The sequence below is a fragment of the Mus pahari genome, chromosome 10 (assembly GCF_900095145.1).
Source record: "Mus pahari chromosome 10, PAHARI_EIJ_v1.1, whole genome shotgun sequence".
Classification (NCBI taxonomy): Eukaryota; Metazoa; Chordata; class Mammalia; order Rodentia; family Muridae; genus Mus; species Mus pahari.
Window position 1 is genome coordinate 68752370 of NC_034599.1, and position 16307 is coordinate 68768676.

The 16307-nt window shown below is 41.0% G+C and overlaps 1 protein-coding gene across 5 annotated transcripts in view; it reads right to left on the reverse strand.

Annotated features, from left to right (window-relative positions):
- Unc13c (unc-13 homolog C) overlaps nucleotides 1–16307 on the reverse strand; it is a 496297-nt gene that overhangs the window by 451254 nt on the left and 28736 nt on the right. For 3 of the 5 annotated variants that reach the window (XM_029543556.1, XM_029543553.1, XM_029543554.1), the window contains exons 1-2: nucleotides 4196–4667; nucleotides 2898–2942 (exon numbers count right to left, since the gene is read on the reverse strand). The exons of 1 other annotated variant lie outside the window; for it this stretch is intronic. The gene's annotated coding sequence lies outside the window, so the exon portion shown is untranslated. Of the gene's footprint in view, nucleotides 1–2897; nucleotides 2943–4195; nucleotides 4668–16307 lie in introns of those variants that run through there. One more of the 5 variants, XM_021206602.2, reaches the window with a different exon arrangement.

Consider the following 16307-nt stretch of genomic DNA (forward strand, 5'->3'; position numbering starts at 1 on the left):
GGCATTAGTTATCCAGGCATTCCTCCCTTGAAACTGTTACGTAAGATTTTTCATTGATAAATCACACAATTGTTTTCAGTTTTTAAAAATTATATGCCAGTTAATAATGGCATGGTTCAAAACACATCTGACCCTCTGCCAGCATCCCCAAGGCTGTGTCCACAGTATTCCCTCTTGGAAACTGCCTTCACTGACCACACCTAAGCTATCAGTTTCTCTTACACATAAAACAATAGAGCTGGGGTTGCTGAGAAGGCTCCGAGTTAAGAGCACTTACTGCTCTTGCGAAGGACTCAAGTTCAGCTCCCAGGACCCACATTGGTCTGAGCACAACTGCCTACAACTTCAGTTGCAGGGGATCTGATGCCTTCTTATGGCCTTCTCTTGCATGCATGTGGCACCCTGAGAAACAAGTGGGTACGAATATACATGTAAATAAATAATAAATAAAATTTTCACACACACACACACACACAGTCACCTCTGCCAACACTTGTACTCCTCTGTCTCGTGTGTGTGTGTGTGTGTGTGTGTGTGTGTGTGTGTGTGTGTGTGTGTATGTGTGTGTTGCATGTGTCTGGGAAAGCTATTCATAAGGGATATTGTCTCTAGTTATGAAATATGCTAAGCAAAATATTTCCATGCAAAACACTTTTTCTATAAAAGATATAGACAGATTGTACCCAGATTCTAAGATTCTAAATGCTAAGAAATAAATTGTTTTGCCGAGAACAGGATGGGAGGCAGCTGAGACTGACTGTGTGAAATGGAGATGGCCAGGGTGGGACCTCAGAATTCTCTGGGGAAAGAAATTGTTTGAGAAGGCAACTCACACTGCGTGATTACCTTTAAACATAAAAACCTTAACTATGATTTATTGTGTTGAGTTGATCTTATAAACCAGTATTTTTTTTTCTACAAAATATTCTTAACTCTCTGTGGAGGAAGAACAACATAAAACCTGTCCTGCATGCAGGCTATAGTAATTTTGGCATGCAGAGGCTAACGGGTACACCATAACTAAAGTATGCAAAGAGGCAAGAAGTGTGTATGTCACTTGGCTCACAGCCAGCCTTACGCGTAGCGAAGGCATCATGCCATGCGTCCTCACAATGATTACATTCCTTCTGGGAAACTTCTGCTCAAGACGTTAGGAGAACTTCTCCTGTCTTCCTCACAAGTTTTATGTAACACCTTTTATTATATTTATATGTGGTGGGGGAGCTTGTGCGGACCATGGCACGGTCCTAGAGTTTAGAGGACAACTTATGGGAATCAGCCCTTTCCTTCCATCACGTGGGTCCCAGGGGTCAAACTCAAGTCCTCAGGCTTGTTGGCAAGCACTTGTACCTGCAGAGCCATCTCCCTGGCTCCTTCTAACTCTTTTTTTTTTTTTTTAAACAGGCCTGAAGCAGAACAAACACTGCTGTGGTATTTGTTATCTCTGGCGAGTCCAGCACCAGGTATTCAGTCTTCTGCAGGCTCCAAAGCTACAGGCTGAGAGGGCTATTAATAAGCCCTCCTTTAAAAACAGCTGGGAAGGAATTAAAGCCTTTATTATCCAAACACAGATAACTGTGGGCCCAGAAATGATTTCTAACAATAGCAAAAGATACCAATTCAATCTTTCGGGTTTGCAATTAGCACTTGAGTGATAGTGTTCTAAATGTACATGACTAAGTGAGTTGATACTGGGTGGCAGCTACAATACAGTTAGACAATAGCTTTCGATCTGTAAAGGTATATTCTAGAAACAAATTTAGCATGCACTTAAAATTCCCCAAATTCCTACCTCAAAGCAAGGATTGTACACATATCATCATCACATGGCAAGGTAATTTCAATACCTTTAATAAGTTGGGGAAAGTTCTTGTGTAGTAAATGTCATGTGGATGAAAGAATACACACTAGAAGCCAAAGGTGTTACAACGAGAACACAAAATACATGGAGTCCCATGCCCCTAAGGGCTCAGGAAAGTTGTATGTACTACAATCACTGAGGAGAAGGAAGGAGGGCAAAGTATAGAAGCTTCCTTGGTACATATTCAAAGACACTAGCTGGCCCTAAATGAGCAAAACATCCAAGTGTTTCCTTCTCCACTGACCCTACCCTCAATCACTCCCTACCCTACACAAACATACTTAGTGTAATCTGTCTTTGCAAGAAGAACCTCCACACTTGCACCTGTCTGCAATGATCCATGGGCTTTTAAGGAACTCCTTCTGTTTGCCACATACCTCACTGCCAGATACTAAAAGAAGAGCAGCTTTAGGAGGTGTCATAGGATCTAGGAAGAAACTGGTTGATGTGGTTGGTAAGAAGCACACAGACATTGACTCCTCGGGGCCCATTTAACATGCACACCTCCAATTCACCTGCACTCACACTGGTTTGTACAGGTGGTGAGCTCTTATGGAAGATGTTTCAAAATGTCTTTGATTAAAGTCCAAGAGGAAAGAACTGCTTAGAAAACAAACTTGCATCTTCTTGCCTCCCTCACATCTAAGTCCATAATTCTGCTGAAATAAGTCCCAACCAAATGCCATATAGTTTGAAAACAAATTAACTTTTTGGGTTTGGAAAAATCAGTTCTCACTTGCCTATGAGATTCAAATATTCTTTACCCAATTTGGCATCAGTGTGTTAGTCTTAAAGATAAGCATTTATACAATGCTCCGAAATTATTATCACATTTCTGCTAGGATGCCTCATCTACAGATAGGTGACCTGCGCCACATCACATGTCAAAATCCGAGAAGCACACTGTGCTTTCTGCTCCCGTAGATAAGCCCTTTCTCCATCTTCTGTTATTGTGCTCCCAACAGCTGTTTGTAGATATCCACCCCATCCTAGGATATTCTACTATACCAACAAGGACTTTGTAGCAACTCATTACCTCATTTTGGTGTAAAGTCCAGCTCAAAACTCCAGACTGCTGCCACTTGGCAAAAAGAAAACAAGAAAGAAAGAAAGAAAGAAAGAAAAAGGCTTACTTTAAGTTTTACAAAAAACAGAATGATGTTTTTTTGTGTGGCCAAAGGTACATAACTGATTTAAATCCCATTATCTCTAATCTATAGCAGCTAATATATCATTTTAAAAAGTAGAAATAGGAATTAAAAGTCAATGTCCTAAAGCTTTAGAAAAAAACTGTCACATTGACATGCAGAAAATCTAGAAACTATTTTATAGACACAAGATGTAACTTTTCATTCATTTTTTTTCCCCCTTCACTCTGGAAAAGCTCATTTAAATGCACATGCATGCATACAATTTCTTCTCAATTTTGGTCACTTTTGTGAAAGTATTGACGCGTCAAATATGGCAAAATTCTTTCCTTAGGAACATTCCATTTATGAACTCCAAAGCACGGAAGCTTTTTAAAAACTCACATTTCTGCACATTCTCCACCCACCTCTTTCATGTTGTTCTCTAAAGCCCTCACGGGAAAGATGAAATTCAGCTTTGTCACTTCACCCAGGTACGACTGTTGCCGGGTCTTTCTCTTTATTATACAAGTATGCTGATGACGTAATTGCAGAAGTTCGTTCTACTCATGTAGCTGGGTCTTAGATTTCTTTTTTTTTTTTTTAAAGACTGCCTCCTTCTGTGCCATGGAACAGTTGTAAAACAGAGCCAAGCAACCTCACTTCTTAATAGTAAATCTTTGGCATCATCACCCCAAGGGACTGGTTCAGCCCTGGAGAGGCAGAACCATCCCAAAGCTCAACTGACCCCAGACCTGAGGCTCAGCTGCACACCTTTAGGTGACACCAACACCAGGCTTGGCTTTTAACCCTTTCCTAGAAGCGCACAACTTTTAAATCTCTGCTTGACTTTCATTTTCACTGGTTCCCAAACCTTAAGGGACTAAAGAGAACCCCCCGACTCTTATCCTAACCTTGTTTGCTCCTATGCAGTAATTCCCTTGAAAGTTGACTGCAAACTAACTAAGCAGACAGTTATCATGCTTCATTCAAAATAAAGTAAGGGTCGAGAAGAAGACCATGATTTCCAATAAATCATAATTGATTATGAGCCTAGAAAAGCAAGCCTTTACAGGGGCATCCCCTATATGGATAGAACCGCACTGTGATTCAAAAGTGCGGAGAGAAAGAACCATTGGGGTGGGAAACAGACAGAGGCTAAGATCTCATGCAGATGAAGCAGCTCAGCGAGGTAAAGAAAACATACCTGAGGGATTCTCCTTCTAAAAATGCACACAGGCCAGCTGGGTTGTTGTTCCCCTCCTTTGGGGGTAGATGTATTTTCCTTTCAGGAATCCCCCTTGCAATTGTGTTCCTAGGCTCTTTTCCTTTATTCCAGCCACAGATAGTTGCAGGAGGCGCAGGCAGCGTTCCTGCGCCCGCCCTGACTCAAGTGCAGCCGGGCATGCCTTTGCTCAGGAACCCGGCTTGCGCTGCTCTTATCAATTCTATCGCGCTCCCTGGGTAGCCTCCAAAGCAATTTTACAACTTAGCTGCTGGCAGGAATCTGCCTTTCACTTCTCTCTTTGCCAGATTCCTTGGGCGGCTCATTTCTCAGCCCTTTCTCTAAGAAGGCAAAATGGGATCGCTCTCCTTGTTGTTGTCCTGGCTCACCCACAATTGACAGTGCAGAGCAGCAGCCGAGTGTGTGCTGGGAACTTCACACAGCAGCGGCTGCAGCCCAGGATCCTCTGATTGCAGCAGAGACCTGAGCTCCCAGCCTCCTCCCTTGGAGTCCAGGCTCCCTCTGCTGCGCCAGCTGCATAGAGCCACACTAAGAGAAGGCTCCTCAGCCCGGATCCCCAAGAGATGCTCTGCTGCCAGGTGTGGTCATCACCACTTATGCACTCCTCACTAGCAGGGTCATGGCTGGCTTCCTGCTGGGGAAATGAATGGATGTGGATGCCAGGTGTTGCCTGCATTCCTGGGTAGGGGAGGTGGGGTTGCAGGGGTGGAAGCAGGGGTGGTGGGGATCATAGGTGACCACCATAGGGCCAATTTTACTACTTGCAGTAGTAAAACAGATAATTATTAACCATGGTATTTAATAATTATTATTATTTCAGATGCTATTGGCTGTGTTTGGAATCACACAAAGTCCACTGTCCAATCTGACAAGAGACCCTTAACAGGACCCTTTTTTAGAGGGAGGCAATATCCTGGCCTTCTCCCAGCAGGGTTTTTTGGTTTTGTTGTTGTTGTTGTTGTTGTTGTTGTTTTGTAAGCAGTTGTAAATATGAAGGGTGATTCCTCAATAATTAGAATTAGACACACATACACTTATCAAAGTAGGCAATGGAGAAACATGAGGGCTCAAAGGATTTTCTTTCTCCTGCAATAATGTCTTCCAGATCTGGCTCAGAATTGAATGGGGCTTGCTTTCCCTTTTAGCTTAGCTGAGTAGAGGAGGTGGGGGGAGTAACCACTCCTACTTTCCATCAATTAAGCATTTTTTAATCCTCTAACCCTCCTGTTGAAACAAATATAAAAAGTACTGCATCTTAAAATAGAGCCTTAAAGAAGCTCAAATCTGGGAATAATTTGTAGGCTTTAAGCTGCATCTGGTGTTACTTATTTTATTTCCTTTGCTTTGTAGAAAATGAGAGGATGGGGGCTGGGGAGATGGCTCAGCCCTTTCCCATATATATAAAGCATTGACCATATAAGCACAGGGATCCAAGTTTACATCCCTGGCATCTTAATACAAAGAATGCATGGCGCATGTGCGTGTGTGTCCATGTGCGTGCGTGCGCGCGCGCGCACACACACACACACACACACACACACACATACACGCCCACGAGCAATAATTGGATGGTATTTTCCCAATCGGGAAATCCTATCAACTAGTGGCTAAGATAGAATCAGTGCCCAAAGTGTGCATCTGACTTATAAGCCATTATTTCAGCCCATGTAAGGATAGGAATAGGAATGTCAATTTTAGAGATGACACTCCCATCAGCATGTGAGATGCAGGAGCGGCAGCAGCAGCAGCAAGCAGCAACAGCAGCAAACAAACCCAGTGAACCCCATTTAAACAGTTTTGGATACAACTTGTATAAAAAGGCCAATTCTAGGGCTGAGGAAATGGCAGTCAGTAAAGGGGTTGGTTGCTTTGCAAGTTTAAGGCCCTGAGCACAGATGCCTAGAGTCCGTGCCAAAGGCCTGGACAGGTGGCTTAGCCTTCTAATCCCAGCAATGACAAGCTACAAGGTAGAGAGACAGGAGGGTACCTGGAGCTCACTGGCCAGTGGGCCTAATCTCCTTGGTGAAGTTCCAGACCCCTGAGAAACCCTACCTCAAACAAAATGCAGAAGTCATCTGAGGAATGACCCCAAGGTTGTCCTCTGACTTCCACATGCACATGCAGACATACAGGCACACACCCACAGCCACACATACACAAACACACATAAGCATACACACAGATACACTTCATACGTATTGTGCCTACCAACTATAACAATCAGTCAATAATATTATGTGATTTGAAAACAAATATTCCTCAATTTGACCCAGTATTTATGCCAGGCCTTGGCAGGTGGCCCTCTCTATTCCTAGCTCCTCAGCCTCATGGTTAGCTTCATAGCGGCGCAGCTTCCCCAACATGCTGCTTAAGAGACTGTTAATGGACACAAGCAGCTGCTCAAGGTCTAATGAACCGCATAAGGGGCAAACACTGGGGCACTGTATTCTCCGCCATCGGAACTCGCCAGAGAGGCTGACAGGACAAAGCTCTGCTGCCCTCGGCTGTAAGCGCTTGAGAGCAACAAGGGAAAACTGGTGAGCTCTAACAGTGCATGACAGGGCAAAACCTGACTTTTTAATGTCTACTCATCCAAGCTTGATGAGGCATTGTTTCGAAGGATGCCCTTCAGCACAAAGGAGGAAACTCTGTCCCTATGACTTTCCCTCTGTGTACAAGAACCAAACCAAAGTGCTGCGGTTATGCTGAGCCGAGAGCATTCAGCACCCAGCATGATGTAAAGGATGCCTGTCCTGAGCCAGTTGTGACATAATGCTGCTCAGTGTTTAAACCTGCAGAAGGAAGTGGAAGATGATGCTGACTGTGTGTGGTCTATAACAGAGCATGCATGCGAGTGCTGTGAAGAGCCCTGAAAAACATAACTACACTGCAACTTTACCCTGACAGGATGCGGCACCAGGGTGGTGACTGTTAGTTTTAGGGAGTGGGAAGAAATAGGGTCGGGAGCTGCAGCAAACCTGGCACACAGACCTTGATTAAGGATCATGCTGCTGGTCCTAGATCAAAAAGAAATGGTTCTGAGCTCTATGCGTGGAAAAGTCATGTATTTGGAGGACATGGGTTGGAAATAAACTACAGCATACATGCAAAGAGCAGGGGAGTCCCTTGTCATTAGTGGCCTTCAGGGATACTAAACTCCCAAGCAGAACTTCCTTGGCTCTCACTGGGTAGTGTCCACCTGCAGAATGTCTCCTCTAAATAACACATAACAAGGATCAGAGGGCAATGTGTGTTCCAAATCTCAAAAGTGCCTTGCAGGCCCTGGGGGAAGTTAAATTAAATACTACTGCAGGACAAGAAATGACTGACTGCCAGGCAATCCCTTGCCATTTATCAGGTACATACCCCCAAACTTACCAGAAGATTGATTCAATAGTAGAGCTGTTTCTTCTCTCAAGAGACTGGAAGTAATTTTAGGAACAAAACTTTTAAGGTATCAACCACTTCCCATCTCCTAAAACATGCTGGACCAAGTGGTTGGCAATTTTTTTGGTATGACTTTGGAAGGTAAAAGACAAGAAGATGCCTCATTATGAGTTATTTCTTATGAGCAATAAAACTTCCCTAAATCAAAAAGATAAAGACTCTTCTCTCCTGGGTACCTGAATTATTGATTTCACTGTGGCTTTTGTTGACTGATGGTAGAACAAGAGACTGAACCGCAGACCTCACGCATGATAGACAAGGGCTCTGCATGGAGCTGTGCCTCTAAGGCAGGGACCTGGTAAGTTGCCTAGGCTATTTCTGAACTTGTGACCCTCCTGTCTCAGCTTCCCAAATACTTGGGGTTATAGGCACGGGTTTACAGGGCTCAGTCTAGCTTAACAGAGGAAGTCTATAGATAGCACCAATAGACCCTGTGTACACTGAGCCAACCCTTCAGCTTTCTAGAAGACTCTATTCTCCAGTTGGGTAACAATAAACCAATTGTCGTTGCTAAATATTAGAAAATAAACCACTCCCATATAATCAGTCCTCAAGGCCAGACGACAGTATTTGGTGTCTACACGAATGAGTGTGCGAAATGATTTATTACCAAGATGATTGAGGGCAAAAGCATTTGTAAAAGAGGAAGTTGATTGTTTCTAGCTCTAAGCAAGTGAATAATGTAGAGAAAAAAAACACATGGTCTGGAAGAACTGTCTGAAAAGGCAAAATTTTAAAAGATTTGCTTCATGTAAGTAGCATGGTGGCAATTAACACATACATTAAATTAACACATACATACATCTGTTCTTGGCACTTTCCCAAGAGAGCCTCGATCATTTCATGAGTGATCTCTGAGCAGAATTGGGAGTGTAACTGCGGAGCTGGAGTCAAAAAGGACAGCAACCCCATTTCACTATCATTCTTGGTTTTCTTACTCTGAGCCAAGCAAGTAGACACATCCTGAGGATATTCAAACATCCCAGAAGTAAGTGACTAGCCAGGAAATAAGGTCTCTGCCAACAGCTGGGCAGAAGTGGGAACCTCCTGCCCATAGAAGCCCTGTTGAAACTTGACTACCTAACTAATCATGGTCAGGTGACAGTCATGGTCAGCCCTGACTGTCAGGCTCTATGGCCTCTGAGCTAAATATCCCATTGTGCTATGCCAACTAGAAAATAAATAAACAAACCTTTATAAGTTTCCTCCTTTTAATCATTATTTTAAAAACATGTAAATTTTGCCATCTATAAAATGTACTCTTCCAGAACATTTCTGCTTGGAAAATAGTCATTGAACATTGAGTATTAGTCTTTAGATAGTTAATACTACCTGGTTGACTGCAACTAGACTTTTTGTCCAGAACACTGCTAGGTGTTTAGTAATAGCATCTGAGTTTGTAAAAGGACACTGCCAAGTTAAAAACTTGGGCTCTCATTGATCCAGGAAACTGGTTGTTAAAATGAGCTATGAAATAGTGGAGGGTTGGTTTCTAGGTTGGCTCTATACATCTTTCTGACATGGGTTGCATTTCTTAACCTCTCTAAGCTTAGCTGTTTTAAGCTTAAAGTAAAATGAAAACAAAAATGATCACTATTATTAATCCTGTTGCTAGTGCCGGTAATGAGATGATTTCTGTCAGGCAACGTTGATGCCTGTAGGAGTCTTCAATAAACACTGGCTAGACATCACCCAATGGTCCAGCCAAGTCTCACTGCAATGTCTATATGTAATTATGATACAGTCATACAGGTTATAGGAGCCAATTTAATATTTGATGTCTGAATTCAAATAAACTTATAGTAGCAGATGGAGTCCTTTTTCTTTCACAATTCTGGTGTTTCCCATGTGCTCAACACCATTGTTGTAACTTTACTTAGCCTCAGTTTCCTGGGTTTGAATGTACCATGGATTCAGTTGTGTGTTCTCTTTTAAGTTATCCATGAATCTTTTCAAGTACAAATTTCAATTTGCTATGACAAAAATAAAAATAATCCTTTTTACCCATCTAGGTTAGTTATAATCAGTTCTTCACTTTGCTACCAAAACTTAAAATAATCCAAGATTTTCTTTTATTATATATTTCTGAAACCAAAATATTTAGTTATCTATTCTAATTAATTTGTTCTAATCAAACTAACTGAGATTCTATTTGTATTCTTTTATGTTATCATATTTTTTCCTCAGACTTCAGGCTAAATCCCACAGAAGTGCTTGAAAGTAATTGGTGCATCTTTGGGTGGAATCAAACCATGAAACTACAATGAAGTCATTCACATACATTCAAACTCTATCTATTCCTTACTACTAGTTACTGCTAGTGATTAATTTGAAAGAGATCCTCCAGCTCCCAAAATAAGAGAAATAACAAATGTATATCACATGCAGATTATTCAAAATAATTTCTACATAGTCTAATTACGAGTACAGCTTTCTCATGTGCTGCATGGCACTGCCATCAGAAGAGGACAGTATAAATTTTAATCCTTAGTCTTGGCCACAACTGCATTCTCAGAAGGATTCCATCCATGATACACACAGAAACAACAGGGACATTTGAATGGCTTCACTATGATCTCCATATTTAGGCCAACATCTCACCTAACCAAGTTCTTCCCTTGAGAGAATTGTCTCTTGGTTCTCAATTTTAACCAAGAATTTCTCTTTTTCAACTTCCCCCAACTCCTGTGAAGAAACCGCCACATAGTTGTGCTTCTGTTCTGAGTTTGGAAAACGTGTGAATCAAGGAAGGAAGATTGGTATTAGGACTGAAGGTCAAGTTTTGAAGGTCCCTTTCTAGCATTTCTGCTTGTGAGCCTACTGAGTGTTGGGACTGGAATTCTTCATCTAAAAATACCTGGGTTGAATTAAGCACACGTGATAGCTCTACAGGCAATGGACTCAAGTCCCCAAAACTGACTCCACCTAAGACCCTTTAATCTGAATGAGATCAAAGCTTTCAACTCTAACAAGTGGTGGTGAAACAAACGGACCTGAAATGTTGTCTGGTTTCTTCTTAAGCTAAGGGTACTTCCAGCTACTGTAATGTTACTGATTCAATGACTTGAGGATTGAAAGACCTCATGAGTTAAAGGAGCACACTCTAGGTTGATAAGATGGCTCTTGGTATGCTCAAAGAACTGAGAACTTCATCTGAGTCTCTCCCGGATGCTTAGCTATCAAGAGCTTTGTCTTTTGTTTTGCATCATTTTCAGCACTACTCCTAGAAAAAAAATCTATAATTTTAATAGTTTTAGATTTGTTCATGAAATGTCTCTGGAGTGGAAATTTGACATGCTTGGAAATAAGGTTCATCTATAAATAAACCTAGCTATTTTTTCAGGAAGGAAAGGAATCAATGTCTCAAGTAAAAATTTGACAAAATGAAAGATAAATAGTCCCAGGGTCTTCTTTTCTTCCAAAATGAGTAATGACTTTTCTTTCTTTCTTTAAAGACTAAAGCATGGAATCATGGATAGTATTGGGCATTAAGTTTTGCTTTTTTTTTTTTTTAACACTCTTTACTTTTCCGTAGGCACTTTTTATGACAGTAATCAATGTCTAGAAAACATAAGAACAACTGTGATTACAGCACAAAACTATAATAATCAGCTAAAGTGGACAAAGAATTCAAATGGATATTTCTGCAAAGATACAAAGACAGCTAATAGTCACATGAAAATATATTGGATAGGATTAATTGGTAAAGTGAAAATCAGAACAGTGGGTGAGATGTGGTGGTCTGTGCCTTTAATCTTGGCCCTCTGGAAACAGGCAGTCAGATCGCATCGAATTTGAGGCCAGCCTAGTCTACATAAGAAGTTACAGGCTATCCATGTACATATTAGAATAACTCCCCAAAGAAATTAACCAAAAAAGGGGGGGCTGACAAAGATGTGAAGAAATTGGGACTCACCACACTGTTAATAGATATGTAAAACTGTACAGCTGTGATGACACCCAGCAGCAAAGGCTGTCAAAAATTAAAGTCAGAATTAGCAGATGACCTAAAATTACAATAAATGTAATCTAGATGTCATCTAGATGGGTGACTGTAGTGTCACCCATGGCCACAATACCTGCAACCTGCATAAAATGTGAGGATCTCATGCTCAATGGGATGTAGCAGATACAAATCAACAATTCTGTATAGTTGGGGGTTCCACTAGAGACCTCAGGAGCCAACTGCTTGGAAATGCAAGACCCTCTTCTTGAAGATCCAACTGTAGTTTAGTGGGTCAATAAGAAGGAGAACGTAGGTTAAAGAGATACATGGAATTCAGGCGAGTGAGGAAAGTAGTGTGCCTTCAGTGGCGTTTGACTCAGCTTACCTTGGCTCTTCAAATCACTAATGGTAATCTCATTTGGGTCATCTGAGGTATAATCCCAAGTCAGTGTCCCAAAGGCATCAGCTGTAAAGAAATTGGACAAATGTATTTCCTCAGTGGGTTTTCTGTCCACCAGAGGAATTTTGTTTGTGCGTGGGGCTGTTGCTTGTAGCATACCATCAGCAAATTGGTCTATTTTGCTTAGTGGACCTCTGGGTAGATTGGGGTATTCACTGTAGCAGAACTGCAATGTCACTGACATTGCAGCTGGCACAGCAAGAGAGCTTGTGCCTCCTAGTCCCAAATGCCAGGGACAGGGGGTTACAATGTAGGTTGGACGGTTAGCTCCTTTTCAGTTTATCAGAGTTTCCTGTCCTGTTTGGGTGCACTAATGTGCCTCTGTTACTTGGATTTTATATTGTTCCTTTGTTGAATTTCATTACCTTGTTAGTGTATTTGTGAATTGCAAGTGCTTTTTCTTACACACCCCTTAGTCTCATGGGCAGCAGGATAACTCTCATTAATGTAAAAATGTCATGCTGCCCACAGCCACTCCTAAAGTGATGACAGGGTGTTTGGGGAAGAATCTTCATTCTAAATAGTTTATTTTTGGTAGGATTAATCACTAGTATATGAGACACAATGCTTGCCAATCTCCCAAACTTTGCAAAGAAGGCATCTACTTCTGAATGGAGACCCTGGCTTGTTTTATTTTTTAAATGATGTGTATCTCTGTGTGAGTATGTACATTTAAGTATGGGTACTTGATGACGGCAGAAGGTATTAGATTCCTTGGAGCTGAAACTATAGATAGTTGTGAACCACCCTGTGTAGCTGCTCGTCTTTAGTAAGAGCAACAAGCACTCTAAACCACTGAGACATCTCTCTATCCTTCTCTCCCAAGACTCTGGCTTCTTACCAAAGAATGAACCTCTACTCTTTTCTCTGTCCAACAAAAGAGATAATCAAGGAACATTTGACACTTAGCATCCCTGCAAATCTGGCATGAGCAACTAAATGTTTGTGATGATCTCAGTTGTATCACATCCTGATGGCTGGTGGATGCTTTGGTGAATAAGAATGAATCTGAAGGTAAAACTTCCATGGATCAAAAAGGAGAAGATTCCCAAGGGTCTTCGCAAGAGGCCAACCTTACAAAAGTATAATAAGCCCTTGTGCTTTGTGATTGGTAGCCTGAGTGCAGAATTTCAAGATAGGCTCCACCTCCCTTGACCAATTTAGGAAGTAAGAAACTACAATAAGCTAAAAATAATCCCACCCCATTTTGCAAGCTCACCCACAAGGCACAGCAATAATTGTCTAATTTCTTATCACATGGTCTCATCTTACTGTCAGTATGAATGACATCCACTGAGCTTAGATAATCTCCTCCCATCCTTTGAAGGCTCTTGAACTCATGATCTATGAGATATTTGGCAACTGGGCTTGCTTGGAAGCTTTTAATATATTTTTTGAAGTAATAGTCCACACATGATGCCAAAAGAGAGTTATCAATTTCCCCAGGTCAGTTCTAGCTTCCAGACAATCAGTGATTCCACAGTGTCATCAGAGATGGTCTTTGCATCACGAGGCTGAGCTTTCTGATCCAAACACAACTCTCTCTAAGGAATACACTAAAATTAATAAATTCAAAAGATCATTCATGATCTAGACCAGGACAAGCTTGTGAAATTTTTTCTTTGTAAACAAGGAGAAGGCACTCCTTCTCCACATATGCTGATCTGTGTGAGAAACTGTCTTGAGTAGTTCAAGAAGTAATCTGTAGAGCGGGACAGAGGAAGTGGGAAAGCAAAAGCCAGTCATTCTCAGACAACTCACGGAAGTACTTGACAGGATTTCTGACAAGAGCAAGATACAAAGGGCAGCTACAAGACCACAGTATCTGAATTTATAGAGAATGCAAGGAGGAACCAGCAAGGGAAAAACTTGAGCCACATTAGCCCAGAGTTAACAAAAACCTCTGGGAAGCAGGAAAAAGAGCAATTGATGCTTCAGTCCAGGAGTGTGTGTGTGTGTGTGTGTGGTGTGTGTGTGTGTGTGTGTATGTGTGTGTGTGTGTGTGTTGTACTAAATAATTATATTTTAAATGTATATATTTTGTTCAATTTAGATATATAGATATATACGTAGATAATAAATAGGTAGATAGACAGTCAGATAGAAGAATGCATTCAAATTACATGCAAAGTTATCAACAGAAAAAAAGAGGGTACAGCAACATCACAAAAAACCAACATAAAGACAAGCTCACAAAAAAAAAAAAAGAGTTTTATGGAACCATACCTACTATTTCAAATTCAGATTAAATTTCTTTAAGAAGTGAAAATAAAATACAATATAATAGATAAACTCAAATTGAAAGACTAGAAACTGGCAGAATTCAGAAAGGAATTATAAATAAAAGCAACATCGATTCAGAAATGAAAGAATAGAGTTTACAAAAATAACAGCATGATAGAAGAAATTAAATAAAATATTTAAATGGAAAAAGACAGAAAATAGTTAATGATGGCTCTGGAATCCAGGCAAAGGAAACTTAACAAGTGGGAACTCTGAAAGAAGAAGGAGATATTGACATTTCAATTCATGGGAAGTTTACACAAAGGGTTTGAACAACTTTGTGAGAGAACACACTGCATGCCTGGGACTATCAAAGCATCAACACGAGTCTCTCCAGTCCTCTGGACAGCGAGAGAGAAGATGGAGTTCTTGATAAAGGAAAAAAACAAAATGAAATGAAACACTAAGGTCTTCAGATTTTTGACAATATTTATGCCCAACGGCAAGAAAAGCACAGCATTAATATCGTTACTCAAAGAAAATATGGCTTTGACCTCATCTGACCTGACTTCGGAGGATTACAAACAGAACCAACTTTAAATATACAGACACCAAGGCAGATGCTTTCCCAGGGGATTATACTGTAAAATGTCAGATGTCAATGCTACAAGGGCACACTGGGATGAGAAGTGGTCACTCTGATCACTGATGGCTGTCCATAACACAAGATGGAGAAGTGGCCAGATATCATGTGCCTTCTGATTAGAACACAGAGCTGCCCATGATATAGTCAAAGAATACTGAAGTTGAGTCCAACCCAGTGACAGACTCTGCTACTTGAGTCACAGAAAAGTTAGCTGATAGAACGTGTGTAGGCGTGTGTTTAGTGAAAACCCAGAATGTGGGGATTGTATATACCATATGGCCTAACAAGGTCCTTTAAAAACATTTCAGGAGAGACAAGAGACAGAGATGAGAGGTAGAGACAAATCGATATGGGGGTTGGCAGAAGGATATGAATAAGAGGTAAGGGGGAACTTAAGATAGAAGTACCCTTAGAGAACAGACCACAGAAATTATCTGAAATCTCATTAAGAGAGATGGGGCCATCATGATGAGATGCAGGATATTTAGACACTAGATGATCGTTTAAGGATTATAGGATCATTGCTGATTATGAAATAATTGTGTATTCAAATGAATATTTAGGGATTATAGAATCATTGCTGATTCTGAAGTAATTGTGTAGAAAGTAGCATTAAACAATGACACATTTTAAAATGCACACTGATTTACTAGTGAAATAATAGTTGCAGTTTGCTTTCAAATTAGCCCAGGCTGCAGAGAAGAAAAGAAAGGTGTCATATGGATGGTAGGTTGATAAGCTTGAAAAATCTCATGAGTCTTTAGTAGGCACCTGGGACATCCTTATAATAAGCTACCTACTTCCTGTGTGTGTCATACTGCATATAATAAATGTGTTTATCTTGTGCTGTAATGCCTGTGATTGTAAGGCACAGGTATTTCTAAGCCTTTATAAATATAAATCATCTGCAGCTCATTAGCAGACTCTAAGAAGAAAGCTTATCTCATTAACATCGTCTTCCTGGAAAGTTGTGTCTTCCTATCTTAAAGACTGTACATCTAGGGAAGAGAACAGAGCCAAGGCCATCTCAGCATTTAAAAGATCAGAGACTGGCTGGGGAGATGGTTCAGTCAGTAAATTGCTTGCTGTATAAGCAAGAGGACCTGAGTTTGACACCCCAGCATTGGGCAAGCAGAAACAGGCAGATCCCTAGGGCTTATTGACTAACCAGTCTAGCAAAATCCATGAATTCCAGGTTTAGTGATAGACTCTATCTAAAATAAATAAGGTGGGCAGTGATAGGGAAATACATACAAAATTGTCCTGTAGCCAACATACACATGAACATGCAAACATACATATACATGCACATAACCTTCACACAGACACACTCACACACACACAGAGGAGA